At 43.7% G+C, this 17,909-nt stretch overlaps 1 protein-coding gene and 1 long non-coding RNA gene across 2 annotated transcripts in view; both read right to left on the bottom strand.

The window, feature by feature from the left end:
- The window catches only part of ASIC2 (acid sensing ion channel subunit 2), a 571,394-nt gene that overhangs the window by 450,651 nt on the left and 102,834 nt on the right, over positions 1 to 17,909 (bottom strand). The window lies entirely within an intron of this gene.
- Positions 963 to 11,722, bottom strand: LOC125444484. Its single transcript, XR_007246218.1, has 2 exons — positions 11,629 to 11,722; positions 963 to 1,305 (listed from the first exon to the last, which is right to left on the bottom strand). It is a non-coding gene; the product is annotated as an uncharacterized LOC125444484 (long non-coding RNA).

Genomic DNA, 17,909 nt, shown 5'->3' on the forward strand with positions numbered 1-17,909 from the left:
GGGAGCAGTGGCATCCCCCCTCTGCCCTCTGTCTACTGCCCAGGGCAGCTGCCCCCCTCTTCCCAATAGAGCTTGCCCAGCCTGCTAGTTAGATGGGTAGGAGGAGACATCATTAGAACATAGCTAGTGATTCTCCCAGTGACATCCGCATCTCCAGGGATGTTACAGAGACTGAATATGTGCTAGAGGAAGAACCCTTCCATGGCAATACTGGTTTCCCTTAAACAGCACCTTCCATGTTCCAGACCTTCCACTCTTTCAACTTTATTCATTCTGGCACTAAAATTCCTCTAGCAACCCTCTTCAAGTAATCTCTGGTCCCTTCCTACCATCTAGTGGAGAACGGGAATAAGGCAGCAGACTAATTGTGTGCCATCAAGTTGCAACGCAAGGCAACCCCATGAAGTTTCACCTCATGAAGTTTTTGAGGGATAAGTGGAGATGCTTTGCCACTGCATTCTGTGCATATCAGCCCGTCTCTCCTGGTGGTCTCCCACCTAAGTATTAATTGTGGCCAACCCTCCTTAGCTTCTGACAAGTTAGAAGAGATTTGGGCAATTAGGGCTGCCACATTCGAATCTTCCCTCCCCAAAATAGGCCTATTGATTTGCTGCTCATAAATCCAAGGATTTAACTCCCACCCCACCCCACCTCTCATCCAGCACCAAGAAAGGACCAGGAATGATGAATCTTGACAGCCAGCGCATGCCTGAAAAGGAACTGCCGGGTTGGGCAGGAAGGCTTGTCATGCGATAAAGTGCACTGGAGCCTCTGTCATGCTTTTTGGTTTAATTTATGACAAGAAAGATCCTGGAGATAAAAAGCAACAACATGAATTCAAAACAATGCTATTTTTAGGTTGCGAATTTCATGTCCTAACATCTGGATTTGGATTTTGAACAGAGGTGAGAGGGCTTTTTGCAGAAGATACATTGAGACACAACTCAAAAGCTGACACCAGATTAGGAATTTTGTTAGCTACTTTTAATTTTTCCATAATTTAACTGTGGAAGGTTCAGACTTCAAAAATTCATTCAATGTTGATGAGTTTTTTTAATCTTTATATAAAACTGATATTAAATTTCCACCTTTGCACTGGATTTGAATGGGGTAGAAAAGTGGATCAATGCGCAAACAGAAAAAACTGGGTAAGTGGGTCTTATAAACGTTTGTCCCATCAATTTCTCCAGTAGGATATTTCCAGATGTCATTTCCTGGTGATGCCATCATTCTCTTGGGAGCCAGGTCCTTCTTAATGACTGCACTTCAACTGCTTTGCTTCCTGGTTTCTCTTCCACAATGGCCCTGAAATGACAGGCCCATAACTCAGTGGAAGCTAAAAGTAAATTGAGAGCAAGGATAAGAATCCCTAGATATTTAAAGGTTCTTGATTAACCCATTCATCTTTGAAAGTAAGCCATTGAAACCGTTATTTTGGGGAGATGGAAAAAGTTTCCAACTGCACAAAGTCCTTTGAGAATTATCCACATCAGGAGATGTAGCTAAAATACTACAAGATAGAAAGAGGAATTCTGGAGGGAGGGAAAGAGAAAATGATGTGGGGGAGGGGAATACATTAAGGTGCCATCTGGTGCTAGAAGTGGTCTCGCCTGCCACAGAGAGAATAAAAAGTGAAAGCAGGACGAGAGGAAATACAACCATACAAGAAATCTTGCCACAATGACATTTACCCCATCGCACACCAGACACCTTGTGCATAATCAACCTATGATTAAGTGGTAGACACATGCTTTACCCACAGACGGTCTCAGTTTCAGTACCAGCCCCATCCAGTTTCAAAGGATCAAGAGCTTCTGCCAATCAGATTACACAACAATAACCTTGTTAGATCAAAAATCTCTATCAGCATAAGACAGCTTCCAGTGTCTTTTTGGGATAGACCTAATTTTTTTTTAACAAGGATAAGTGGATTATGTAAGGACGCAGAGTCAGATTAAGACATGCTGAGACCTTAAGCTATGTGGTCTGATGGCAGGAACCCCGGCAAATGATAACTTAAACATTTTAGCCATTTTTTAAAATTAGAAGCTGCTTATCATCTAAGGCCCTAAACTGTTGCTTCCTTAGTTTGTAGATAAATCCAGCTGTTTTAGAATGAAACCTCCTTCCCCCTCCCACCAAGAAGCATGCTGTTTTCCAATTGGCCAGCCAGTGGCACAAATGGGGTGGGATGGAGAGATGGGGCACATTGAATCTATAGAAGGCACTGGGACTGTCATGTTTCCTCAGCATGACACATTAATTGTACCACGGGCAAGCAAGCAGGGCTGTCACTACAGATCACCATCATCCGTACTTCACAGATGTGCACGATTGTCGCAGCTGCTGACCCCCAAACCACCCAGTGTACAAGACAATCATCCCCTCCCCCCAATTCTTTTCAGGCTTCAAGATCTTGAACTATCCCACCTGCTTGGGCACATCTGCTATCGCTTTCTCTACTGAACTGTGCCCCTCCTCCACAAACACTTCCTTCAGCATGACTGAGTCTTTCTGATGATGTTGTCATGAATATATGCTAGGGCTGGCAACCCCAGTTTGGAAAATTTCTGGAGATTTGGGGTAGAGTTTGGGAGGGAGCTCAGCAGGGCTACAATGTCATGGGAGGACTTCTGTTTCTCAAAAGGTGTATGATATATCATAAAGTCCACCCTCCATAGCTGCCATTTCCTCTAGGCCCTAGGGGAACTGATCACTGTGGTCTGAAGAGTAGTTATATTTCCACAAGAATCCCAAGCATCACTTGAAGGTTGGTAATCCTAGCACCCACACATATACAAGGTGGCGGTACCTTGTCCAACCTGCTGATTCCTACAGCTTCCTACCTACTCTTTTCCCCTCTGCCCCAGGTCAGAGTAATCTAGGTGGGGCCTTGAGTGAAATATAGCCAAATAATTGTGCTGTTATTGACATCAACAAAGTCTCTGCTCTTTTTCTATTGAGTCACGATGCACTGTTAGGTCACCAGTTCTCCAGAGTCAAATTCTGTCATCCTCTGCCATTCTGACATAAAGGTAATCCTCTTGCAAGTACAGTAATCCTTTCCCCTAGGAACAGAGATGCTGAGTTCCAGACTTATGAAGTCAGCATTAAGTGGGGAAGCAGGGCTGCACGTGTGTGTTGCAGAGAATTTATTGTTTTATTGATTTGTTTAGGGAATTTTTAGGCCATCTCTCCGGGGCAATTGCCCAAGGCGGCTTACAAAATAACCCAATAAAACACCAAACCAAAAGTTATACATTTAAACCCAGCATGCAAAAAACCCAAGAGTAGAAGCCAACTTTTGAGATGATGTATTGTTGAAGACTTTCACAGCCGGATTCAATTGGTTGTTGTGAGTTTTCCGGGCTGTGTGTATAACAGACTTCTCTCTGTGATACACCTCTGAAGATGCCAGCCACAAATGCAGGCGAACATTAGGAACAAGATCTGCCAGACCACGGCCACACAGCTCGGAAAACTCACAACAACTTTTTGAGCTGATGTTTGGCCCCTTTAAATCCAACAGGATGCAATGCCTACAGCAAGATTGATCATCCCAATGGCTTCAGCAAACAAGCCAAGTTGTGATGGAAAAGGTGGATTCAATCTTCCTCTTCCTCTTTCTTTAACACAAAACTATCAGGGCAAGGGGAAACTTTTCTGAGTGTATCATTCATCAGATGTGGAGCACTTAAAGAAAACTCCTGTACCAGTGAAAATTATAGTGTGGAAAAGATCGACATGCATGTGTGGATCCAAAGACATCATAGAGTCAGGACTGGGTGCAGCACATTTTCCAACATACACTCAGTCACAAACCTGAGTCTGCTGACATCTAATGTAAAGAAAGGAACTTAAGATGGAGCTGTTCCAACAGGACTTTGGTTGAGGGCAGTAACAGAATTGCAACTAGCTGGCCTCCCTTCCCTTCCCTTCCTCCTTTCCTTTTTTTTTTGTTATTGTTCGAGGTCTTCTGTTTATATTGTTAATTTCATCCTTAATGACATATATTTAGGGTGCCATGATTTTTGCAATTGATTATGGGAGTGTGTTGAATTGTTCTGCTGGAAGACGCCCTGAAACCAGAAAGGAAGGGCAGCCTAGAAATTAAATAAGTTGTTTGTTTGTTTATAAGAAACAAAATCCACTCAGAGGCTTTTGAGTATGGGAAGTTTCTGGTTTTGTGAGATAGGGGCACAAATTTCCATGTAGAACCTGGTTCTAGAGCATCCAGTTTTGCAGAATTTGCAGTAATTTAGCGAATCCTGTTTTCAATCAAACCCTGTTGTTAACCCAATCCAATTCTGCATGTGCCTCAGTCAGCATCCTTGATCTATCACCATGGAAACCAAGCTTCTTTGCATCCAAGCCAGCAACACATATTCCATGCTTAGACTTAAAAGTAGGGAGGGATGTGTTGGGGGAGGACCTTTTCTTAACTCACTCGATCCTCCTATCCATTTAACATCAAATAAAATATTTTCTCAGCTCCCAGTTTTTACTCCTGGCTTTGATCGTACACTTGGAATTAAAACTAATCACCTTTTTATGCCCAATAGACACATGTTTAAATCACAAATGTGGATTTGTGAAACATAAGAAGGCCTAAATAACAGAAATAAAGGAAATAACTTGGTGTAGGGGTTACAGACTAGAATCTGAGAGACCCAGGTATAAATCGCCACTCTGCCGCAAAGGTTGCTGGGATAGTTTGGGCAAATCACACACATACCCTAACCTACCTAGCAGGGTAGTTGTTCTCAGGATAAAATAGAGGAGGAAAAAATGATATTGCAACCTTCCTAAAGGTCTTGCCTAGATGACCTAACAAGGTTTTTGTTGTGCAGATAAATAGGAGGAGAACACAATTTCACAAGTCATTATCGACATATCTATTTCTGAAGATTTTTCTGCAGGCTTGGGATCCTGTCATCTGGAGATCAGTTGAAAGTCTATGAAATCTCCAGCCCTCACATGGGGGTTGCCAACCCTCCCCAAAATAGTAGATGAAACCCCTGGCAACTCTAAAGCCCAACCAATTAGTAAATCTGAGTTACAGACACATGATGAGAACAAATAGGTGGAAGGACCAAATTTCTCCCATACTAGCTCTCTATGAAATTCCTGACCTGGAAACTATTCATATATGGGACGTCAGCAAAATTCGTGACTGGCTCTATAGTAAAGATGCTCTACAAGACAACCAACTTGCTGCCATCCAGAAATACTCCCCATGGTTCTCTCGTGTTAAAAAGAACAAATGTTATGCACAATATCTATCAAATCTCAAGGAAGCAAACCTAAGAAAATCATTCACTTCCTAAAGGATATCAGATGTTTTACAAATCAGAACGATTTTACTGGGGAGATTTGCTAAAATACCAAGAGAGCTACGAGTATGTAGATGTAGCTTAAATCAGTGTGAGGAGCATAATAACACTACACACTTCATTGTCCATTTTATTCTGCTATCCGTAACAAAATATATAACAACAATCGATATCCCTGTCGTCAGGCCTGACAGGCAGTGAGGAGGAGAAAGTTTGCTTTCTGATGGCTGATGTGTATGCTGAGGTTACATCCAAAGTAGCAATATTTATGTTTCTAGCAGCAAAAATCAGAGAAAGTTCAACTGATGTTCAAACCACAAAAGCTAAGTTGTAATAAAGGTGGTTAAAGATTCCTAAAATTATAATCCTGTTTTAACTAAATTTATGATATTCTGTTAAATGTTATATAACTGCATTGCTTCTGTACTCTAATGCTTGAAAAACTCTCATAACATGTTTTATACTTTTGTAATCTGAGGGGAGGAGGGCTTTGGCTGATGTACCTTTGTATGTGTAAATGGCCTAAGGCTAATAAACACTGATTTGATTATTATAGTAGATGAAACACCTGTACCTTTAAGAAACAAATAACCTCTGTGGTTGTTTCTAAGCCATCACAACATTATTACCAGCCCTCACGCCTTGTTTACTGTCAGCAAAGGACATGAGAAGGGGCAGGGTCTTCCCAGGGGTCTTTTGGCCTTTTGAAGGAGGACTTGTCAGAGTCAGGCCAGCAGCAAGTGCTCAGTAACTTGCTACTACCCAACTTGCATGGCTCACCCAAGCCCAGTTGCTTGCTATGGTTCAACAGCAGGGGTCCCCAAACTACGGCCCTGGGGCCAAATGTGGCCCCCTGAGAGGTAGCATCAAAAAAAGATCCCGACCCGCCAGGCATGGCATGATACTGCCTCCAGTTCATGTGCAGTGGGGGCTCAGGAGGAGGAGGAGAAACCGGCCCCAACGGCTGTTAGATTACAGTTACAGTGTGATGGCACCCCCAAATCTCCATGAATTTTCTGACCCAGAGTTGGAAACTTTACATGTGGCAACGCCTGCTCCCATGCCTCATTACCTCTCGGCTGTACCCCATGTGTTGCTCTCAGGCTTTCTGTTCCGCCTCACTCCCATTGGCATCAGCCAGGCTGGCAAATCGCTCGTACTGCTAGGGAGGAAGTGATACACTATCCCTGGGTTAGATGGAATGCTTCATTGGGAAAGTTCTGCTTTTTTTTTTTACAGGGGAGGGTATTCCACAGCCTCCCCAACCAATATTTCTGGAGCTCCAACCCTGCTTACTTGCTGACATATGCACTTTGAGTCACTGCTCTAAAATAGATCTCATGATGCAGAAAAGGCATGAAAGGTGAAATCAAACATTTTACAATCATTTGTGCATAGGAATTTGTTCATAGTTTTTTTTAGTCCGGCCCTCCAACAGTCTGAGGGACAGTGAACTGGCCCCCTGTTTAAAAAGTTTGGGGACCCCTGTTCAACAGCAACCACCCCACAAAAGCCAATATGGTCTACTGGAAACCAGGATCTGAGAGAACCAGGGTCATATTCCCACCCTGTCATGGAAGCTTTCTGGGTGACCTTGGGCCATTCACACACTGTTAGCCTAACAAACCTCACAGTGTTATTTTGAGAATAATATGGAGAACACGGGAATGTACTAAACTGTTTTGGACCCCCATTATTAAGAGATGTAGGGCATAAATGAAGCACATACCAATGCAGTCAATGGCCCATTATGAATGGAACACTTACCTCAGGGTACTTCACTGCACAGTGGGGTTACAGCGGGGTCTCCTCTCATTTCTCTGTTTACACATGAAGAGGCATCACTGAGCAGCTTATCTGCTGAACTATCCCAGATCTGCTTTTCCTATTTCCCTGAATTCCACCCATCAACTCACTGTTAGAGGCACAGATCTCATCATACCCCCTGTAGTGTGTGGAGAGGGGATAGATTCACATAATCTCTGGAAAAGAGGGGTTGAGTGCATGGAAATAATGGGTGGGTCCAAGAACTCTCTGTTATTTTAACAAGATATCAATATGAGAATTTAGAAGTCAGTGTGTTTTGGCTAAGCCCATGTGATTGAATTTTTTTCCCTTTGATTTCCACTTGCTGGCTACCAAAAGATGCCGGCAGGACAAATAGGAAGCAGGAAGTAGCTGGCAACATGGGTGAGGGGGAAGGCGTGGACAGTAGTGCAAAGGAATGGGAATGGTGAAGCTAGGCAGGCTGGCCATAGGCAGAGGGAAAATGTCCAGACAAAGTTGTGCTCATTGACAAATCTGCCCCGCTCTGACAGTAAAGCAAATTAAAGTCATGCTAGGTGTCATTTGTCATAGAGAGACTGGACAGTGAAAGCACGGCTCAAGGAAATACATCCGTACAAGAACTCTTGTTGCAACAGACATTTGCCCCTGCAGCTCAGCAGACACCTTGTGCATAATCAGCCAACGATTTGGGGGCAGATAAAAATTTGTTTGGTGGGTGGGAAGGGTGGGAAGCAGGGAAATGGGAGGATATGGGGTTTGCCAGGAGGAAGTGCAAAGGAAATAATGTGGAGAGGGGAATACATGGGGGGAAAATGTACCCCCTGCAAACCTTTGCAGGTTGCCCACTATGTAACTTGGCCCAGGGGTCATCACTGTGCAACTTGAACATAATTTTCCCAGACAGAACCTGCCAGAGAGCGGGAAAGAGGGAAAGATGAAGATGTGGGCAGATTAGGGTTGCCAGGAAGTGATGTCACCATGTGGGGATGCAGATCACTCCCCTTCCTTCAGATCAATGGAGATCGCATTCCCACTTTTTCTGCCAAACTGCTTCTGCCTGCTGAACATCTGAGTGTTGGCAGGTAACAGCAGGAATCCGTGGGAGACTGTCTACCATTAGTGGGGACCTGGGAACCCCAGGGATCATAAAGGCAAGCTTGCTAGTGGGTGCAAAGGACGGAAGGAACCAGGAAAAGGAGAGAGGCTATGAGGGATGCCAAGGAAGGGAAAGAGGATACAGTGGGGGAGGGCTAAATTAGATGCCCCCCCAAGTCCTTCTGGGTTCCTCACTTGTAAATACCCCCTTTATAGGGACAGAAGCTGAGAATCTTCAGAACATCTCCTGCTCATTTGAATGACTGCAATTGGCTGAGGCTTTTTTCTGTACACCAGAAGAAGAAAACCCCTCTGAGCATGTACACAGAGCACTCCCTTCCCATCCAACTCCCAAGTCCCCACCTAACTCAAATCAAGGGTCAGAAGAGGAGATGCCCCCACAGAAGAGTCCAAGCACGTCCAGGTCGCTCGCTGCATCTCTTGCTTTTCTTAACTGCTTCCAAACGGTTTCCTGTGATGTGCCGATTTCAAAGTGCTGCTCCCGCTATTAATCTGCAGTGGCAACAGCATTACAACCCACCGTCATCTCGCCTGGGTTATCCCTCAGAGAAAGATGCACTGGATAATTGCTGCCCTCATCGATCAATGTAGAGTTCTTTAAATATGCAGAAGGTTAGTTTTTGCTTTCAGACTTCAATTTCTTCAAAGCGCAGGGATAATAAAAAAGAAAATAGCCCCTGAAGGAGACTTTGCCATGCATGAAGCTCTCTGCCATGTTCGCAGGCTTGCAGCCAATGGCTCTGCAAATAAACCCCAGGTGTTTTTGATGGGACTTTTCTCAGGACAGTCTTGTCTGAAATCACACCCCTGTTTCAGCTCCTTTGGGTATTCAACTGGGAGTGTGTACATTTTAGGCTCCCACTGGTCCTATCAAAAGCAAATATGAGCTAGGAGTTCTTTGTTTGGGATTACCAGTGACTCTTTAAACTTAATTCTATGGCGGATGGGAAATGGTTGAGGATCAGAGCCGTGGCCAACACACTATTCTCCTGACCTTAAATGGCTCCAAGGAACAATTTGTTCCACAGAGGTAACCTACATGTCTGAACATTCAGGTGCAAAATCCTTATTCAGGCAAAGGAGGAAATGGGGTTTTACAATACCGGCTCCTAATCTAATCTAAGAGAGCTGTTCTTAGGAGTCAGGCATCTGGCCCATAGTTTAGCCAGTATGGTGTCAGATCCGGTACTGGATCTGATAGAGCTGGGAGTGGTTCAGATTCCCACTCTGCTGGGTGATTGAGCCAATCACAAACTTTACAACTAACCTACCTTACAGCGTTGTTGTTAAAATCAAATAGAAAATGGAAGAGTGTTATAAGCCATCAGGTTCCCACTGAGGAGAAAATGGGATGTTAATGAGGTAAATAATTTTTTTAGCGTCTGCAGTAACATACTGAATAACCATAGATGTTCCCCTCATAATTGAGACCATTCCAGAGATCTTCAAATGTGGTGTTCACCAACATGATTCTTGGCACTCACTTTTTTCTTCCCCCAAGCAGTTAATCCAATCAGTAAAATAATCCTGGCTTTCTTCCACTTAGCAGAAGGTGCTTCAGAAGTGGACTAGAAGCATCACCTCTTCAACTGTGTGCAGCAGCCATCTGGAAACAGCCCCTGCTTGGCTTGGAACCTCTTGAGGTTCTGTGGAACCTTCTATTCTGTGACTGCCCCAGATATTTTGTGATTGGCCATGCCCCTCTCATGGCAGCCATTTTGTGGTGGTGTTCTCAAAATGCCCAAAGCTTTAACAAGGTTGGGGAATCCTGTGCTCAAACAATTGAGCTTGGGGATACCATAAGCAAAGCAAGCTTTGTATTGTCGAAGGCTTTCACAGCCGGAATCACTGGGGTGCTGTGTGGTTTCCGGGCTGTATGGCCGTGTTCTAGCAGCATTCTCTCCTGACGTTTCGCCTGCATCTGTGGCTGGCATCTTCAGAGGATCTGATAGTAGGAAAGGAAAGCCAGTGGGGTGTGTATACACACACACACACACACACACACAGGTATATATACTCCACTTGCTTTCCTTTTCTACTATCAGATCCTCTGAAGATGCCAGCCACAGATGCAGGCGAAACGTCAGGAGAGAATGCTGCTAGAACACGGCCATACAGCCCAGAAACCACACAGCACCCCAAAGCAAGCTTTGTTTTTTCTTGGTGTGGTACACACCTGTGACACACACACACTAGTCCCACCCGCACGCAGAATGCCTCCTGAAAATTTTTAAATTATTAAACAAACCATATCATGGTAATGGGCTCACTGCCCCGTCGAAGTGAACCACAGCTCCTGCCTCAAAAACACCTAAGCACTGCATGTTATCTCTTATCCGCTGGTACAGTTGTATCTTAGCCCCATTGGGCTTTTAGAGCATACTGAGAAGCACTAGAAAGATGCTGCTTGAGAATGGCTGTGCACCATGGGGAAACCAACATGGACCGTCTGTTTCCTACAGCTGTCATGTGCCCAGTGTGGTGTTGTAATTAAGACCAGACTAAGAGCCAGGTTCAGATCCCCATGAAACTCACTGGATGACCATGGGTTGGACCCTCTCTTAACCTAACCTACTTCATAAACTGAAAACAAAATATGGAAGGGACAGCCCTATGTTCACTGGAGGAAAGGTAGAATGGAAAAGTACTAGCTAGATACAGCTTCTACAGCAGACTGGGGATCTGAACTTAAATCTCCCAAAATGCTAGTCTGACACCCGTGACAGTGATTGTTCAGATCAAGTAGGAGTGTCTAAAAAACAGACTTGCAATTTTTTTTGGCTGTACGGGAGCGGAGAGAAGTCTGCTTTTTCCAAGAGAGTCTTCTTGCCAGAGCGGGGATTAAGACTTGGAATGAACGTAAGGGTGCCTTTAGAGGTGGATACAAATTGTAATTCCCGGGAAACACATTGCTCCTTAATTTCTATAGGGATTGAATGCTCCCCTGTCCTCTTTTTTCAGTCACAGATTTCACTATTCCCACTAAAATATAACAATGGTTAACACAGTATTTTTGCCATCATTCCAGTTTTAAGACTGAAGAATTTCCTATGAGCCCTGATTCTTTTGCATCCAGTGGCACACTGTTCCGAGGATGCTACCTGAACACGCTGAGGAACCCATGCTGAACTATTCACCTGGTGCTTCTGCAGACAGAGAGTGAATCCAACATGTACCCAATACACCTCTGTGGCTTTGCATTCCAAGAGAATAATAGCAATGACCAAGTGGGCTGCTGGGAAAAGTTTACCAAGGGAGAAACTTTGAGAAACACCCCCCCCCCATTGGAAAATCTACCCAATTAGGGTCACCAACCTCCAGTTGAATGCCCTCCCTAGACACCACCCCCAGATCTCCAGCAATTTTCCCAAGGCAGGGTTGGCAACCTTACCCAACAAACTCATTTGCTCTCCAACTCTCTGTTCATTCCAGTCGGGCCTCCTGCTGGAACTAGACTGAAAGCAGAACAGACTCCTCTCTGTGCAAAGCCCCAATAATCTTTATTGTTATTTAAATCAGCATCAAATCGGCTTTGGCCTCCCCCTTTGTCTGCCCTGCTGCCGGAGCGTGGCTAATGGCATTACGACAGATCGGGCAGCCCAGTGAAAGCAGCAGCAGCCACAGCAGAGAAGCAGCTGGAAGCAAGCAGAGGAGGGAATGTCAAACGGAATAATGCAATTTTCTAGTAGGAATGCACTCGGGATTCTTCTTCTTTGGGTGACTCTCCTAGAAAAGGTGGCAGTGGGGCCAGGGGGTCACCAACACAGCACCTGATGGAATCCCAGCATCAAGGTTGGCATTTAGGCTATTTCCTGCCCTGTGGGTCTTTTATTTCGGGAGATTTCAGCATTTAACTCACTGCATAGCATTCTGGTTTTATTAAACAAAGCACTGTTTGCAAACGTAAACCCCCCACATGCAAGTATCTCTCTGCACTTCATTATGTACACTTAGCGTCATTATTCTGTATATCTTAGTCAGCTCCCATTGCTCCGTTTGCTAATTTCATAGCCTGGCATGATTTTGTTGTTTATTGTATATAATGAAACGTTTCACTGCATTGTTCTCCAGTCTTGTAATTCCTGCTTTATGATGTGTATTATTCTGTATTAGTGTATTATGCTCCAGTCCTGCTGTTTAGATTGTCATTCTGTTCTTACTGACTTGTTTGTAGCTGTAATCTGCTTTGAATCTCAGCAAGAAAGGAAGATCACAAATGAATGAATGAATTAAAAGTGGGAGTCCCAGGCTCAGATCCCTTGGGCCAGCCAATTTCTCTCAGCCTAACCTATATCAGAGGGTTGTTGTTGTGAAGATAAAATGGAGAACAGGAGAACTGTGCAAATCACTCCAAGCTCCTTGGAGGAAGGGTAGAATAAAAAAATATTAAATACATCCATATGTATATATTACAAAATCCTTGTCTTGTCAATGAGACATGTACAAGGACTCCAATGCTGGAGACTTAATTCCCATGAATGTGCATGAATTATTAGGAGTGTGACCGCAGAACTGGGAGATCAAGTCGTAAGCTGTCCCCCTTGCCATTTTGCCAGTCTGAGATGGCAGATCTTACTTGTATGGATGGCTACATCAACTTTCCTAAAGGCTCTTCGAAGAGGGAGGCTAAGATTCCTTTTCTGTGGACACTGTGGTCCCAATCTTGATCGGGTCCAAGTGCACCTGGAAAATAATTTCCCAGCATGGAACTTTCAGATCTTATCTGTTGACTCAAGACATGAGGCCTTTGTAAGGTATGGACTGGTCCTTAGGCCCAGTTCACATGTATGTATTCATTCCTTGAGGGATGTAACATGTGCAAATGGGCCATTACAGGTACCAGAACTTCTGCAATTTCAGATGATGCCAGTTCACACACTTGGGTTCTGGCTATCATGGCCTCTGTGCAGGTCCGTTAATGATTGCAGACTTGATGAAAAGGGGCTGAAGCAACTCTTAAGAACTGAATGTGATCATACTAAGCTTTTAAAAAAATTTTTGATGCATTTATTTGATTTCTATCCCACTGTCCCCCATGAGCAGGGTCAGAACAGTTTACAACATAGAAAATACAATGAATTCAAAAGTTTTAAAATATTCATTAATACAATAAAAAGTATGCAATCAATAGCACTTTAAGATAATTAGGGTCCAGCAATCCTAATTACTCCCCACCCCCATACCAACACACATACACAAACCCCAATCACACCTGACAAAGGGGGGGGGGGAGAAAGAACAGAGATGTCTTCATGTTTCTAGCCACTAAATTAAGTTGTGCTTAACCCTAGCCCTTACAGCTCACAACCTTGGTTAATTTTGAACAAAGGGAAGAGATGGGGCCAACGTTGCCATGTAGCTATGCCCCCTGACTCAAAAGCTCTTGTGTCTTGATCTTAAACATATGGGGAAATGGAAAGCACTCTGCACTTGCTCAGAGGTGCTTCTCTTTATTATTGATTCAGATATTCTGGGTCTCAGCCCTAGTGACTAACATGTACTGGAGTAACATTCAACCAGCTTTTCTGTTCATGAAAAAGAAAGGCCAGGTCTCCTTTTCCATTCTATAAAGGCTATGCTGGGGATCATGAGACTGGCCATATACAGAAGCTATGTGGGCTGACAACTGAAGCAATGTGGAGGAATGACAAAAAAGAAAAGCTGGATTCAATCCATTAGCTCAAAAACAAAAGCCACATGACACCTTTTACAATCAACCCAAAATAAAAACATCAGTGTGCCACTTCCTCTGTCCTCCAGAACTCTTCAACATGCTGTCAACTTGGACAATACTGAATTCAGCCAATAAAGAGATTAATTTCTTCAAATGCATAAGACCCTTGGGAAGAACTGTACTTACTGGGTTTCCCACAACACTTGGATACATTACACAGTTTGGCTCTCATTGACTCTTTTCTTCCTTGCGCATCAATAAACATCAGCCTTCAGTATATTCTCCAGCCAGCATGGTATAGCAGTGATAATGCTGGACTAGGATCTGGTAGGCCCTAGTCCAAACCCTCCCTCTGCCATGGAAGAATGCTGGGTGAACTCAGGCCACTCATGCACTCTCAGCCTAACCTATCTCACAGGGTTGTTGTGATAATAATATGGAGAAGGGGAAAATGGTCCCCACTGGGGAGAAAAGGAGGGTATAAATTAAGTACATAAAATAATACAAACATAGCAATACAGTGATTACCTTTTATCCTCTTAGGAGACTCAAATGCTGCCTTTGGTATATGACATTTGAGCTGAGACCCAGCATGGTGTAGTGGTTAAGAGTGGTGGACTCTAATCTGGAGAACCAGTTTTGAATCCCCACTCCTCCACATGAGCAGCAGACTTTCACCTGGTAAACTGGATTTGTTTCCCCACTCCTACACATGAAGCCTGCTGGTGGAACAGTTCTGTTCAAACTCTCTCAGCCCCACCTACCTCACAAGGTGTCTGTTGTGGGGAGAGAAGGGGAAGGAATTTATAAGCTGCTTTGAGACTACTTACAGGAGAGAAAAGCAGGGCATAAATCCAAACTTTTGTTTTTATTTTAAATATTTTCAATTGTATACTTCTATCCCGTTGCTTTCTCTTCCTAGGAGACTGTTTTGACACCAGTTCCACAAAACACTCTTATATCTATATAACCTGCTTGGCATTCTACTCAAGTAGCTTACATAAAGGCCTGCAGATCATAGCATAAAACACATCTCTTCAAATGAAGACTTCAAGAGAACCTGAACAGTTGCACACTGTTATGTGTCATTTGGTAACCAACATGGCTGCCTACAACCTCTGTTCACTTATCTCGGTAATACTAACATACAACAATCCAATAATTCTTACCAACCCAGACAGTGAGAGAGTGTGAGATACCTAAAAGGCTACTTCAGGAGTTCATGACAAGACAGTCAATCCAGGCATTTTCTTTTTCACTGTTCATACTTTTAGCCACTTTGTTAGATCTGATCTCTGCATCAGACAATGCAAAACAAGAACAGATTCATTAAGCTTGTAGGAAGTCAGATCTAAGATACAATTACAGAGGAGTCCAGAAGCACCTGAATGACTAACAACATTTATTTCAGCATAAGCTTACACTGGAAAAAAAATCCCTCAGACTCTAAGGTGCCCTTGAATATCCATTGTATTTAAATGCTGGACAGATTCTGCCCCAGATGACTATTGGATGGAGTCAGTATAGACTGCCCACTGGAATATACTGAAGGGATGCAAATGGTGGGTAGTTATTTTTGCCTACCTAGCATGGTTTGGAGGCCTCTTAATCAGATGTGTACATATGGTTGGATGTAATATGCCCTCCCAGATCTGAGTGTGTGTGTATGCTTGCTTCACTTAATGAATACATGTCTAAGAATGTATCCTCCTCTGCGAATCAGACTGGCTGTCTATTTAAATTCACCTCACAAGGCCTGACTCATCAGCTAATGTGCTGGGTGGACACCTCGTGTGAATAAGTGTGTGAGAGAAAGAGAGATTATTAAAGCTGGTATAAATTTTTGGTAAAAGACCTACCACAAGTTGGGATTATTTATTTCTCTTGGATAATGAAGGCCTGCCTTTGAGCAAAATGCTGAATAAGAAGCAAACACAGACAGATGCAGTGATCTAGTGCCTTTTTTGTGTGCCTGGGAGGGGATGGGGGCTGAGCAGAAGACGGGGGCACAAGTACATCATACATAATTGATTCAACAAATGTCACCTCTTTCTATTCTCACAGTCTGTCCACAAGACACATGATGGGAATGCAGGGCGGGGGGAGGGAATAAAGAAAGAAAAACACAAGCATGTTTCGCTTTGAGAAATGAGATCAAACAGGGACACACAAGCCATTTACAAAAGCCCAAAAGACTTTTAAATATTTGAAAGAGAGGATAGAGATATTTACCAGAGCCTCTGAGGAAGGTTAGATTTTCACTCCTTTCGTAATCTAAAACTAATCCTCAGTTTAAAAAACGCATCTTTTATAAAGGAAAATTTTAAAGAGGCAGATCTTTTAAAAAATGCACTGCCTTTATCAGCAATTGATTTATACCCAATGAAAATTTGCATGAGAGCGTAACGTTAAGTTGGATCAATCAGATATTGTAGGAAGGGTACTTGTAACCGCTACATGCAACCATTCGCACAGATGATCAAAGAATGGCTGTTTAGTGTACAACACATTTTGTCTGTCATCAAGAACCAAACCACCTGCTTGCCAGAGGTGGCCCAGGCTGCCAAGAGTGAAATTCTCGCTTCAAGAGCAAGGTTGCCCTCAAAGATCATATGTGACCATTACTAGCAATCCACCCTAATTGGGGTAGCTCATATCTGGACTGGGAAATTTCTGGGGTTTGGGAAAGGGGCCTGGGGTAGGTTATTATTTGGGGACAGGAGGGAGCTCAGTAGGGCCACGTTGCTATAGATTCTGCCCTAGTAACCTGCCATGCCCTCCACTGGAACTTTTCCTTGTAGCTAGGAGATCATTGTGCTTCTGAGAGAACCCGAGGCTCCACCAGACCAGTCATGGTGTGTCCCAAGCGTAACACAACAATCTTCTGATTAAAATACAATATGAAATCAAGCTGAAAATTATTTGTCTAAGTATTTCAGTTGTCATCAGGTCACTTAATGCACATAAATGATTAAATGCCTAACCCAGGTAAAAAGGTTAAACAAGATCTCAAGATGATAATGACTAGGCAGGTTGGGCCCACCCTTGAAAATGACTAGATCGGCAGAATTGCCCTGAACTCTGCTCCTGGGCCTACCTTTCATGCTCTCACACCCCTGATACTTCACAGCAATTCTAAAGCTGAGGACCTTTTATGGACGAGACCATACCACACATAGCTGGTCTCAAGTACTGTACCATCTGAGGAAAAATACTCTATAGGCTCTCAAAGGAGGAGGAGGAGGAGATTAGATTTATATCACCCTTTCTCTCCTGCAAGGAGACTCAAAGGGGCTTACAATCGCCTTTCCCTTCCCCCCCCAACAACAAACACCCTGTGAGGTGGGTGGAGCTGAGGGAGCTCGGAAGAACTGTGACTAGCTCAAGGTCACCCAGCTGGAATGTGTTGGATTAGCACAAGATAATCTGGTTCCCCAAATAAGCCTTCCCAGCACAAGTGGCAGAGCAGGGAATCAAACCTGGTTCTCCAGATTAGAGTGTACCTGCTCTCAACCACTATACCACGTTGGCTCTCAATTTAGGTACTGAATTGTCTGGTTTCACCTCTAAGGCCAAAGTTTCAGCAAAGGTCCAGATTTTATAGCTCCACAGTTACAGCATTTTCCTAAGGTTCTGTGCTCTCTTGTAAACACCAATTAAAGAAGGCAAAATGCACCTGGAGACCACTTCAAAGCTGGAATGTGAAGTTTCAAGTTATCTTTCTGCCCGCTTCAGTTTCTGCTTACTGTCAGCTAAGGGTCAGGATGTTACCCTCTACCTTTTTGCTTGATTCTTTTGCCAAGTCAGTCTTTACCTTAGTCAGTGCCCCAAAGGATCGTCACTCTGCTAAATCAGGGCATGACCACAAGACAAGACACCTTGGACAGCTGATTTTTGGTGCCATTAAACAGTGGAGCACTGGGAGGATAACAGATCCAATCACTGGGCACAATTCACCAGAATGCTCTCCTCTTAAAATAAATGAGGCCCATGCCCTT

Source organism: Sphaerodactylus townsendi, linkage group LG15 (assembly GCF_021028975.2).
Source record: "Sphaerodactylus townsendi isolate TG3544 linkage group LG15, MPM_Stown_v2.3, whole genome shotgun sequence".
NCBI classification, from domain to species: domain Eukaryota; kingdom Metazoa; phylum Chordata; class Lepidosauria; order Squamata; family Sphaerodactylidae; genus Sphaerodactylus; species Sphaerodactylus townsendi.